This window comes from Rhinoraja longicauda, chromosome 35 (genome assembly GCF_053455715.1).
Source record: "Rhinoraja longicauda isolate Sanriku21f chromosome 35, sRhiLon1.1, whole genome shotgun sequence".
NCBI lineage: Eukaryota > Metazoa > Chordata > Chondrichthyes > Rajiformes > Arhynchobatidae > Rhinoraja > Rhinoraja longicauda.
The window spans coordinates 4,375,398-4,384,267 of record NC_135987.1 but is presented as its reverse complement, the minus strand read 5'-3'; positions in this window follow the sequence as shown (position 1 = coordinate 4,384,267).

Genomic DNA, 8,870 nt, shown 5'->3' with positions numbered 1-8,870 from the left:
AGATGTGCAGGTTTGTAGGTTAATTGGTCGTTGTAAATGACTCCGAGTGTGTAGGATGCAAAACTGAGATAACATAGAACTAGAGTATGGGTAATCATTGGTCGGCACAGACTGGGTAAGCCCAAGGGCCTGTTTCCTTGCTGTATCTAGGGTTGCCAACTTTGTCACTCCCAAATAAGGGACAAGGTGACGTCACCACGTGACCTCACCCAGCCAGCGAACATGTGCTCCCACTCCACCAATGACGGCCGTCCGGGGCCAGGAGGTGGGTTGCTACGTAATCTCCATTAGGCGGTGCCCGGGCCTCTGGGCCTCCACTGTCTGGACCTACAGTGTCCGGACCTACAAGTGTCTGGGCCTACCGCGTCCGGGCCTACAGCATCCGGGCCTACAGCATCTGGGCCTACAGCATCCAGGCCTACAGCGTCCGGGCCTACAGCATCCGGGCCTGCAGTGTCCTGGCCTACCGTATCCGGGCCTACAGCATCCAGGCCTACAGCGTCCGGGCCTACAGCGTCCGGGCCTACAGCGTCCGGGCCTGCAGCATCCAGGCCTGCAGCGTCCGGGCATACAGCATCAGGGCCTACAGCATCCAGGCCTACAGCGTCCGGGCCTACAGCATCAAGGCCTACAGCGTCCGGGCTGATTAATTGGTTTGGTATTAAAAAAGATTTAAATTGTCTCTAGTGTGTGTAAGAGTGTTAATGAGTGGGAATCGCTGTCCGGTGCGGACTCAGTGGGCCAAAGGCCTGTTTCCATGCTGCATCTCTAAACTAAACTAAACTCTAGATTCTACCACTCACCTTGAAGCTAGAAGTTTATCCCAGGATGAGTGGTGAACTTATGGAGGTGTAGAAGATGATGAGGGGAATAGAGGCACAGAATGTTTTGTTCAGCGTAGGGGAATCAAGAACCAGAGAACATGGTTTAAGGTGAAGGAGGAAAGATTTAATAGGAACCTGAGAGGTAACTATTTCGTACAGAGGGTGGTGGGTGTATGGAACAAGCTGACAGAGGAGGTAATTGAGGCAGGCACCATAACGGCATTTAAAAGACATTTGGACGGGTACATGGATAGGAATGGTTCAGAGGGATATGGGCTGAATGTGGAGAGGTGGGACTAGTGAAGATAGTCCGTCTTGGTCGGCATGGGGAAGTTGGGCCGAAGGGCCTGTTTCAATGCTGCATAACTCTATGACTTATAGACCTACATACTCAGGGCAATTTACAAGGTCAATTAACCTGCCAACTCACATATTCATAGGATGTTGGGGGAAAGTGGTGTATACACCATACAGCCACATCGAGAGTGTGCAAACTCCACATGGTCAGCACTGCAGGCCAGGAATGATCCCAGATCACTGGAGCAGTGGAATGGTAGATTAACTAACTGCGCCATTGTTATGTTTTAGAATAATTGGGTTATATTAAGCTGTCGGCCACCCATTTATATTTAACTGCAGGGAACATAATCTTTAAATCATAGATGACAGATGATGAAAGAATGGGTCGACTGGGCTTGTATTCACTGGAATTTAGAAGGATGAGAGGGGATCTTATAGAAACATAACATTCTTAAAGGATTGGACAGGCTAGATTCAAGAAAAATGTTCCCAATGTTGGGGGAGTCCAGAACCAGGGGTCACAGTTTGAATATGTGGGTAGGCCATTTAGGACTGAGATGAAGAGAAACCTCTTCACACAGAGAGTTGTGAATCTGTGGAATTCTCTGCCACAGACAGTGGAGGCCAATTCACTGGATGTTTTCACAAGAGAGTTAGATTTAGCTCTTAGGGCTAATGGAATCAAGGGATATGGGGAAAAAGCAGGAACGGGGTACTGATTTTAGATAATCAGCCATGGTTCGAAGGGCCGAATGGCCTATACCTGTATCTGTTTTTCCATGTTTCTATGTTTCTATGTATGTAATAATTAAATCATAGGGGATATATTCTTCAAATGAGGGGGTATATTTAAGGTAGGCGCAAAATGCTGGAGTAACTCAGCGGGTCGGGCAGCATCTCTGGAGAGAAGGAATGTGTGACGTTTCAGGTCGAGACCCTTCTTCAGACTGACATCAGTCTGAAGAAGGGTCTCGACCCGAAACGTCACCCATTCCTTCTCTCCAGAGATGCTGCCTGTCCCGCTGAGTTACTCCAGCATTTTGTGCCTACCTTCGATTTAAACTAGCATCTGCAGTTTTTTTTCCTAGGAGAAGAATTAGGCCATTCAGCCCATCGAGTCTGCTCTGCCATTCGATCATAGCCAATCTATTTTTCCCTCTCAACTTTGTTCTCTTGCTTTCTCCCTATAACCTTTATTACGTATTATTTTATGAAGTTATTATTATATATACATATATGCTCAGGCATTCATTGTTTTTTACATTGCCAGTAAGTCACGGAGACGCAGTGGTAGAGTTGCTGCCTTACAGCACCAGAGACCCGGGTTCGATCCTGACTACAGGTGCTGTCTGTTTGGAGTTTGTATCTGTGACCGCGTAGGTTTTCCCCGAGTGCTCTGGTTTCTTCCCACACTCCAAAGACGTGCGGGTTTGTAGGATAATCTGGCTTGGTAAAAATTGTTAATTGTCCCTAGTGTTTGTAGGATAGTGTTATGTGCATGGATCGCTTGTCGGTGTGGACTTGGTGGCTTGTTTCCACGCTGTATGTCTAAACTAAACTAATCTAAACATCAAACTATCAGGAATCCAGTATTTAAAATGGTTGGATATGAATTAAATATAGTATTTATCACATAAACCAATGAAAATTAAACACGGCCATCTCGATGATATCACATTAAACTCTAAACTTAAATTCTCTGCCTCAGAAGGCAGTGGAGGCCAATTCTCTGAATGCTTTCATGAGAGAGCTAGATAGAGCTCTTAAAGATAGCGGAGTCAGGGGTTATGGGGAGAAGGCAGGAACGGGGTACTGATTGTGAATGATCAGCCATGATCACATTGAATGTCTGAAGAAGGGTCTCGGCCCGAAACGTCACCCATTCCTTCTCTCCTGAGATGCTGCCTGACCCGCTGAGTTTCTCCAGCATTTTGTGAAAGAAATACCTTCGATTTGTACCAGCATCTGCAGTTATTTTCTTACACATTGAATTCTTACACATTGGCTGGCTTGAAGGGCCGAATGGCCTACTACTGCACCTATTGTCTATTGTCTATCATGCCAGGGATGTTGTGTTTGTTGTTACTTATTGTTTATTAATTATTGTTTATTTATTGATTTCTTGTCTTATTAATTATTCCCGTTAATAATCGTTATAAAGTGTGCGTTGGCATTTAATTTCAAAAACCATTTAGTTTCAGAAACAGAGAGGAGGGAGAGATGAGGTAACGAAATCAGAGAGCTCTTTGCAGGAAATGGGTTGAACCGCATGGGCTGAAAGTAACCATTCGCGAGAGAATCTGCAAGGAGTTTTCCTTCGGCTCTTCAGGGCAGATGTCCATGACTCAAATCCACACGGCCCTCCGGAGGCAAGGAAACAGCGAGGAGGCAGTAGCACTTTGGCCGTTCCGGGTCTCGGCTCGGCTTTCCGAGAAGCAGGACCAAAATTCTTCGAAGGCAACGGAGAGAGAAAAGAAAAACGAGAGAGTCTCTTTTTTTCCCCCCCTGCCATTAGCTTCAGTGGAGATGATGTGATCTCCATGTGGTCTTTGGAAACTATTTATAGCCCTGCTGGAGTCTTGCTGGGTTGCCCCTGATACTAAAGCTAATGGGAGAGAATGGCTTGGAACGAGCTATTGTAATGACATCAACAGATAAGATAACAGCAAGAACAAATAAATGCTAACCATTTTCCCTTCCATGTCATTTGCACTTATTATCATTAAAGTCATTAATTCCGCAAAAATATATATAAAAAAAAATATCTTAAACAAATGGAGATGCATTTGGCGGAGTCAGACCACGATCCCTGTAGTGTTTTACCATCTTCTACTTGGGTTGTAGGTTTTAATTTTGCCCCTTAATTTTTAGCTGACGCCTGGCTGGTTTCAGCTTGTGATATTGGGAGGAAGGCAAACACGACCTCACTTCATTAAACAGGAACAAACTGTCGAGAGATTGCACTTACATATGGAAATGACTTTTAAACATGGAAATCATTACTTGCAGTGTCTATGCAGAAATTTCCAAGATCTATATGCAATAACAGTTACGCTGTGCTAAAAGACCTCCTAATTAGAGTGAAAGAGCCGGATTTAGTGGGAGTATTGCAAAAGCAACAGCATGTGGAGATTATCTCCACATTATGGGTAATAACTCAATGTTGATTGGAGATTCAGTAAGTTTTTGTATATAAAAAAAAACCTGTGGCTTTTCCCATTAATAAAGCGTGTTGTTGGTTGTCGAAACGAGGAACTGCAGGCGCTGGTTTTACGCAAAAGGGTGCAAAGTGCTGGAGTAACTCGTTGGGTCGGGCGGCATCGCTGGAGAACACGGATGGAGTGGTGTTTCCGGGTCGAGGGCCCAAACCGAAACGCCACCTGTCCATGTTCTCCAGAGATGCTCGTTGCTCTCCAGGGTCCTGGTGAGTTACTCCAACACTCTGTGTCATGTTGTAGAAACAAGGAACTCCAGGATGCTGGTTTAGTCTATTGTCAGCCCAACTTGTCCATGCCCCATCCATGCTAGTTCCACCTGCCTGTCGTTGGCCCATATACCTCTATCCTCAGTCAGAGAGTTGTGAATCTGTGGAATTCTCTGCCTCAGAAGGCAGTGGAGGCCAAGTCTCTGAATGCATTCAAGAGAGAGCTAGATAGAGCTCTTAAGGATAGCGGAGTCAGGGGGGTATGGGGAGAAGGCAGGAACGGGGTACTGATTGAGAACAATCAGCCATGATCACATTGAATGGCGGTGCTGGCTCGAAGGGCCGAATGGCCTCCTCCTGCACCTATTGTCTGCACCAAAGATCGACGCAAAGTGCCGGATTAACTCAGCGGGTCAGGCAGCACCTCTGGAGAAAAACGATGGCCGACATCTGGATCGCGACTCTTCCCGACCTGAAACGCCACCTGTCCTTTTTCTCCAGAGATGCTGCCTGATCCGCTGAGTTATTCTGGCATTTTGTGTCATGTTCTGTAAGAAGGAACTGCAGATGCTGGTTTACACTGAAGATAGACACAAAATGCTGGAGTAAGTCAGTGGGTCAAGAAGTATCTCTTGAGGAATGGAATAGGTGATGTTTCTGGTGGAGACCGTTCATCATGAAGGGTGTAAGGTCTCAACCTCACGGCACGGTGGCGCAGCGGTAGAGTTGCTGCCTTACAGCGAATGCAGCGCCGGAGACTCAGGTTCGATCCCGACTACGGGCGCCGTCTGTACGGAGTTTGTACGTTCTCCCCGTGACCTGCGTGGGTTTTCTCCGAGATCTTCGGTTTCCTCCCACACTCCAAAGACATACAGGTATTTTGGTTAATTGGCGGGCAAATGTTTTAAAAAAATTGTCCCTAGTGGGTGTAGGATAGTGTTGGTGTGCGGGGATCGCTGGGCGGCGTGGACCCGGTGGGCCGAAGGGCCTGTTTCTGCGCTGTATCTCTAAATCTAAAAAATCTAAATCTAAATCAACCCGAAATGTCATCTATGGCGGCACGGTAGCGCAGCGGTAGAGTTGCTGCTTTACAGCGAATGCAGCGCCGGAGACTCAGGTTCGATCCTGACTACGGGTGCTGCACTGTAAGGAGTTTGTACGTTCTCCCCGTGACCTGCGTGGGTTTTCTCCGAGATCTTCGGTTTCCTCCCACACTCCAAAGACGTACAGGTATGTAGGTTAATTGGCTGGTTAAATGTAAAAAATTGTCCCTAGTGGGTGTAGGATAGTGTTAATGTGCGGGGATCGCTGGGCGGCACGGACTTGGTGGGCCGAAAAAGGCCTGTTTCCGGCTGTATATATATGATATTCCTTTTCCCCAGAGATGCTGCCTGACCCATTGAGCTACTCCACCATTTTGTGCCTAATGTTGTGTCATCGTGTTGGTTTGATCTCTTCTATTGTCTACTTCTTGCTCTTGATACCTACTTGACTACAATCCACTGGCACCAGATGCCCCCCACACCACACAACAGGGTTGTGTTGCTTACAAATGGGGCAAGGAGACAAACATTGGCACACCGGTCAACTCATGTTCCAATTCATTTCAATACAAACCAAGGTTTCCTCCCACATTCCGAAGATGTGCAGGTTTGTAGGTTAATTGGCTTCTGCAAAATTGTAAATTGTCGCATGTGTGTGTAGGATAGTGCTGGTGAGCGGGGTGATCACTGGTCCACTCTGGACTCAGTGGGCTGGAGGTCCACTTTCCACGCTGTATCTCTAAAGTCTGAGGTCTAAAGTACCTCGAGGGATCAGAGACACAAGGAACTACAGATGCTGGGATCTTGATTAGAACACATGATTAGAGGGCATCTCCAACACACGATGCCTCAGAAAAGCCACCAGCATCCACAAAGACTCTTCACACCCCTGCAACAGTCTGTTCGAACTTCTACCATCGGGGAGACGATACAAGGCCTTCTACGCCCGCACCTCCAGACTCAGGAACAGCTTCATCCCCAGGGCCATAGCTGCTATGAACCGGTTCTGCTGAGCCGGATGGTCACATCGCACAGTGAACCGGCACAGATCTACTTGCACTTTATTCTGTTTTAAAACTGTTGCAATTTGTTTCATTGGGTTGTTTAATTTAATACTGACTAGCTAATTAAATTATTGCATCGTATGGGAGGCACATTCCCAATCTCGTTGTATCCCTGTACAATGACAATAAAGATATATTTTATTGTTAGTGCTGGAGTAACTTAGACGGTCAGGCAGCAGCTCTGGAGAACATGGATAGGCAATGATATGAAGTAGGTTTCCTCCAGTGTTTTGTCTTTCACAGCATGTCAACCCCAGACAGTGGTGGTACGACTAAGACAATCACTGATGGACATGGAAGGCACCAACTCAGAATAGGCCCATTGCCTTTGTTATTCTCAATGCACCTAAGTTTCCTCCCACACTCCAAAGACGCACAGGTTTGTAGGTTAATTGGCTTCAGTAAAATTGTAAACTGTCCCTAGTGTGTGTAGGATAGTGCTAGTGTATGGGGTGATCGGCATGGACTCGGTGGGCCGAAGGGCCTGTTTCCACACTGTATCTGTAAAGTCTAACGCCTAAAGTGAATCTCCGATTTCCTTGAATTTAAAAACTAATAATAAATCTGCCGCAAACACCAATGTCTGATGCACATCCGCTCATTCTAAGTTTCAGTTCTCCTTTTCAAAAGTGTGAATAATTGAAAATACCAGGCAATGTCGGCTCATTAGACCTCTGAGACGAATGCAGCAGAATCTCCACACAACTCTCCTTTGCTGCAGAAGGATAACATTTTCTCGCCAATTTAGAAAATATCGATTGTAGCAAAATGACTTATGTAACAGTTAATTGCCCTTCTTTCTAACCCTGAACATTCGGTGTAATTATACATCTCACGGGCTCTTGTTGAGCGATGAGGACACGCTCATCAACTCCACACCAACGCTCGCTAAGGTGGCGCAGCGGTAGAGTTGCCGCCTTACGGCGCCAGAGACCCGGGTTCGATCCCGACCACGGGTGCTGTCTGTGCGGAGTTTGTACGTTCTCCCCGTGACCTGCGTGGGTTTTCTCCGGGATCTCCAGTTTCCTCCCACACTCCAAAGACGTGCAGGTTTGTGGGCCAATTGGCTCGGTAAAATTGTTCATTGTCCCTTGAGTGTGTAGGGTAGTGCTAGTGTATGGGGATCGCTGGGTGACACAGATACAACACAGGGCACTGTTTCCGCGCTGTATCTCCAAACTAAGCTCAACTCTTAATGGAAAATCTGGCACAGATACAACACGTCTCACTGCCACAGGATCGCTCGAAACAAGTGAAATGACTTTTGAAGTTGAACCACGTTTGTAATGCAGTGAGCAAACTGTTGGAGTATCTATTTACAAGTTCACAAGTCATAGGAATAGAATTAGGCCATTCGGCCCATTGAGTCCACTCCGCCATTCAATCATGGCTGATCTATCTCTCCCTCCCAACCCCATTTTCCTGCCTTCTCCCCATAACCCTTGACACCCGTTCGAATCAAGAATTTGTCTATCTCTGCCTTAAAAATACCCATTCAGTGGAGGCGAGTGAGACGTGCAATATTGAAACAGGCCCTTCGGCCCATCTTGTGCACAGACTATCGCTCACACCATTGAGTTTGAGGAAGGGTCTCGACCCGCAACATCACCTATTCCTTTTTCCAGAGTTGCTGCCTGACTCGCTGAGTTCCTTCAGTATTTTGTGTCTATCTACAGTTCCTTCCTACACACCTGGTCACACTGGTTCTATATTATCCTGCTTTATCACAAGCGTGCTACACGTTAGGGGCAATTTACTGAGGCCAATTAACCTACTATCCTATCGCCAACTAGGGAGTGGTCCTGACCTGCGCGTTGGAGACCCTCGGACCATCTTTAATCGGACTTTACCGGACTTTATCTTTAAACGTTATTCTTTTTATCCTGTAGATCTAAAGGCAGAAGACATTTCGGACATTTACAATTCCAAGTCTGAAGATGGGCTCCAACCCATTAAATCGTCTGTCCCTTTCCCTCTTCAGATGTTGCCTGGCCTTCTGAGTTGCTCCAGCAGTTTTTTGTTTTTTTTAGTTCAAGATTAAAGCATCTGGACTCTTTTGTGTGTTCCATGCCCCACTGAGCTTACAATTTACACACCAGGGGTATGAATGTGAATTCTCTGATTCAAGATGGAGCCTCGCGGGTCGGCAGTGAAGCCCGCGGCCGACGGCCCCTGGGTCTATGGAGCTGCGGCTGGGCCCGGGTCGGCAATAGAC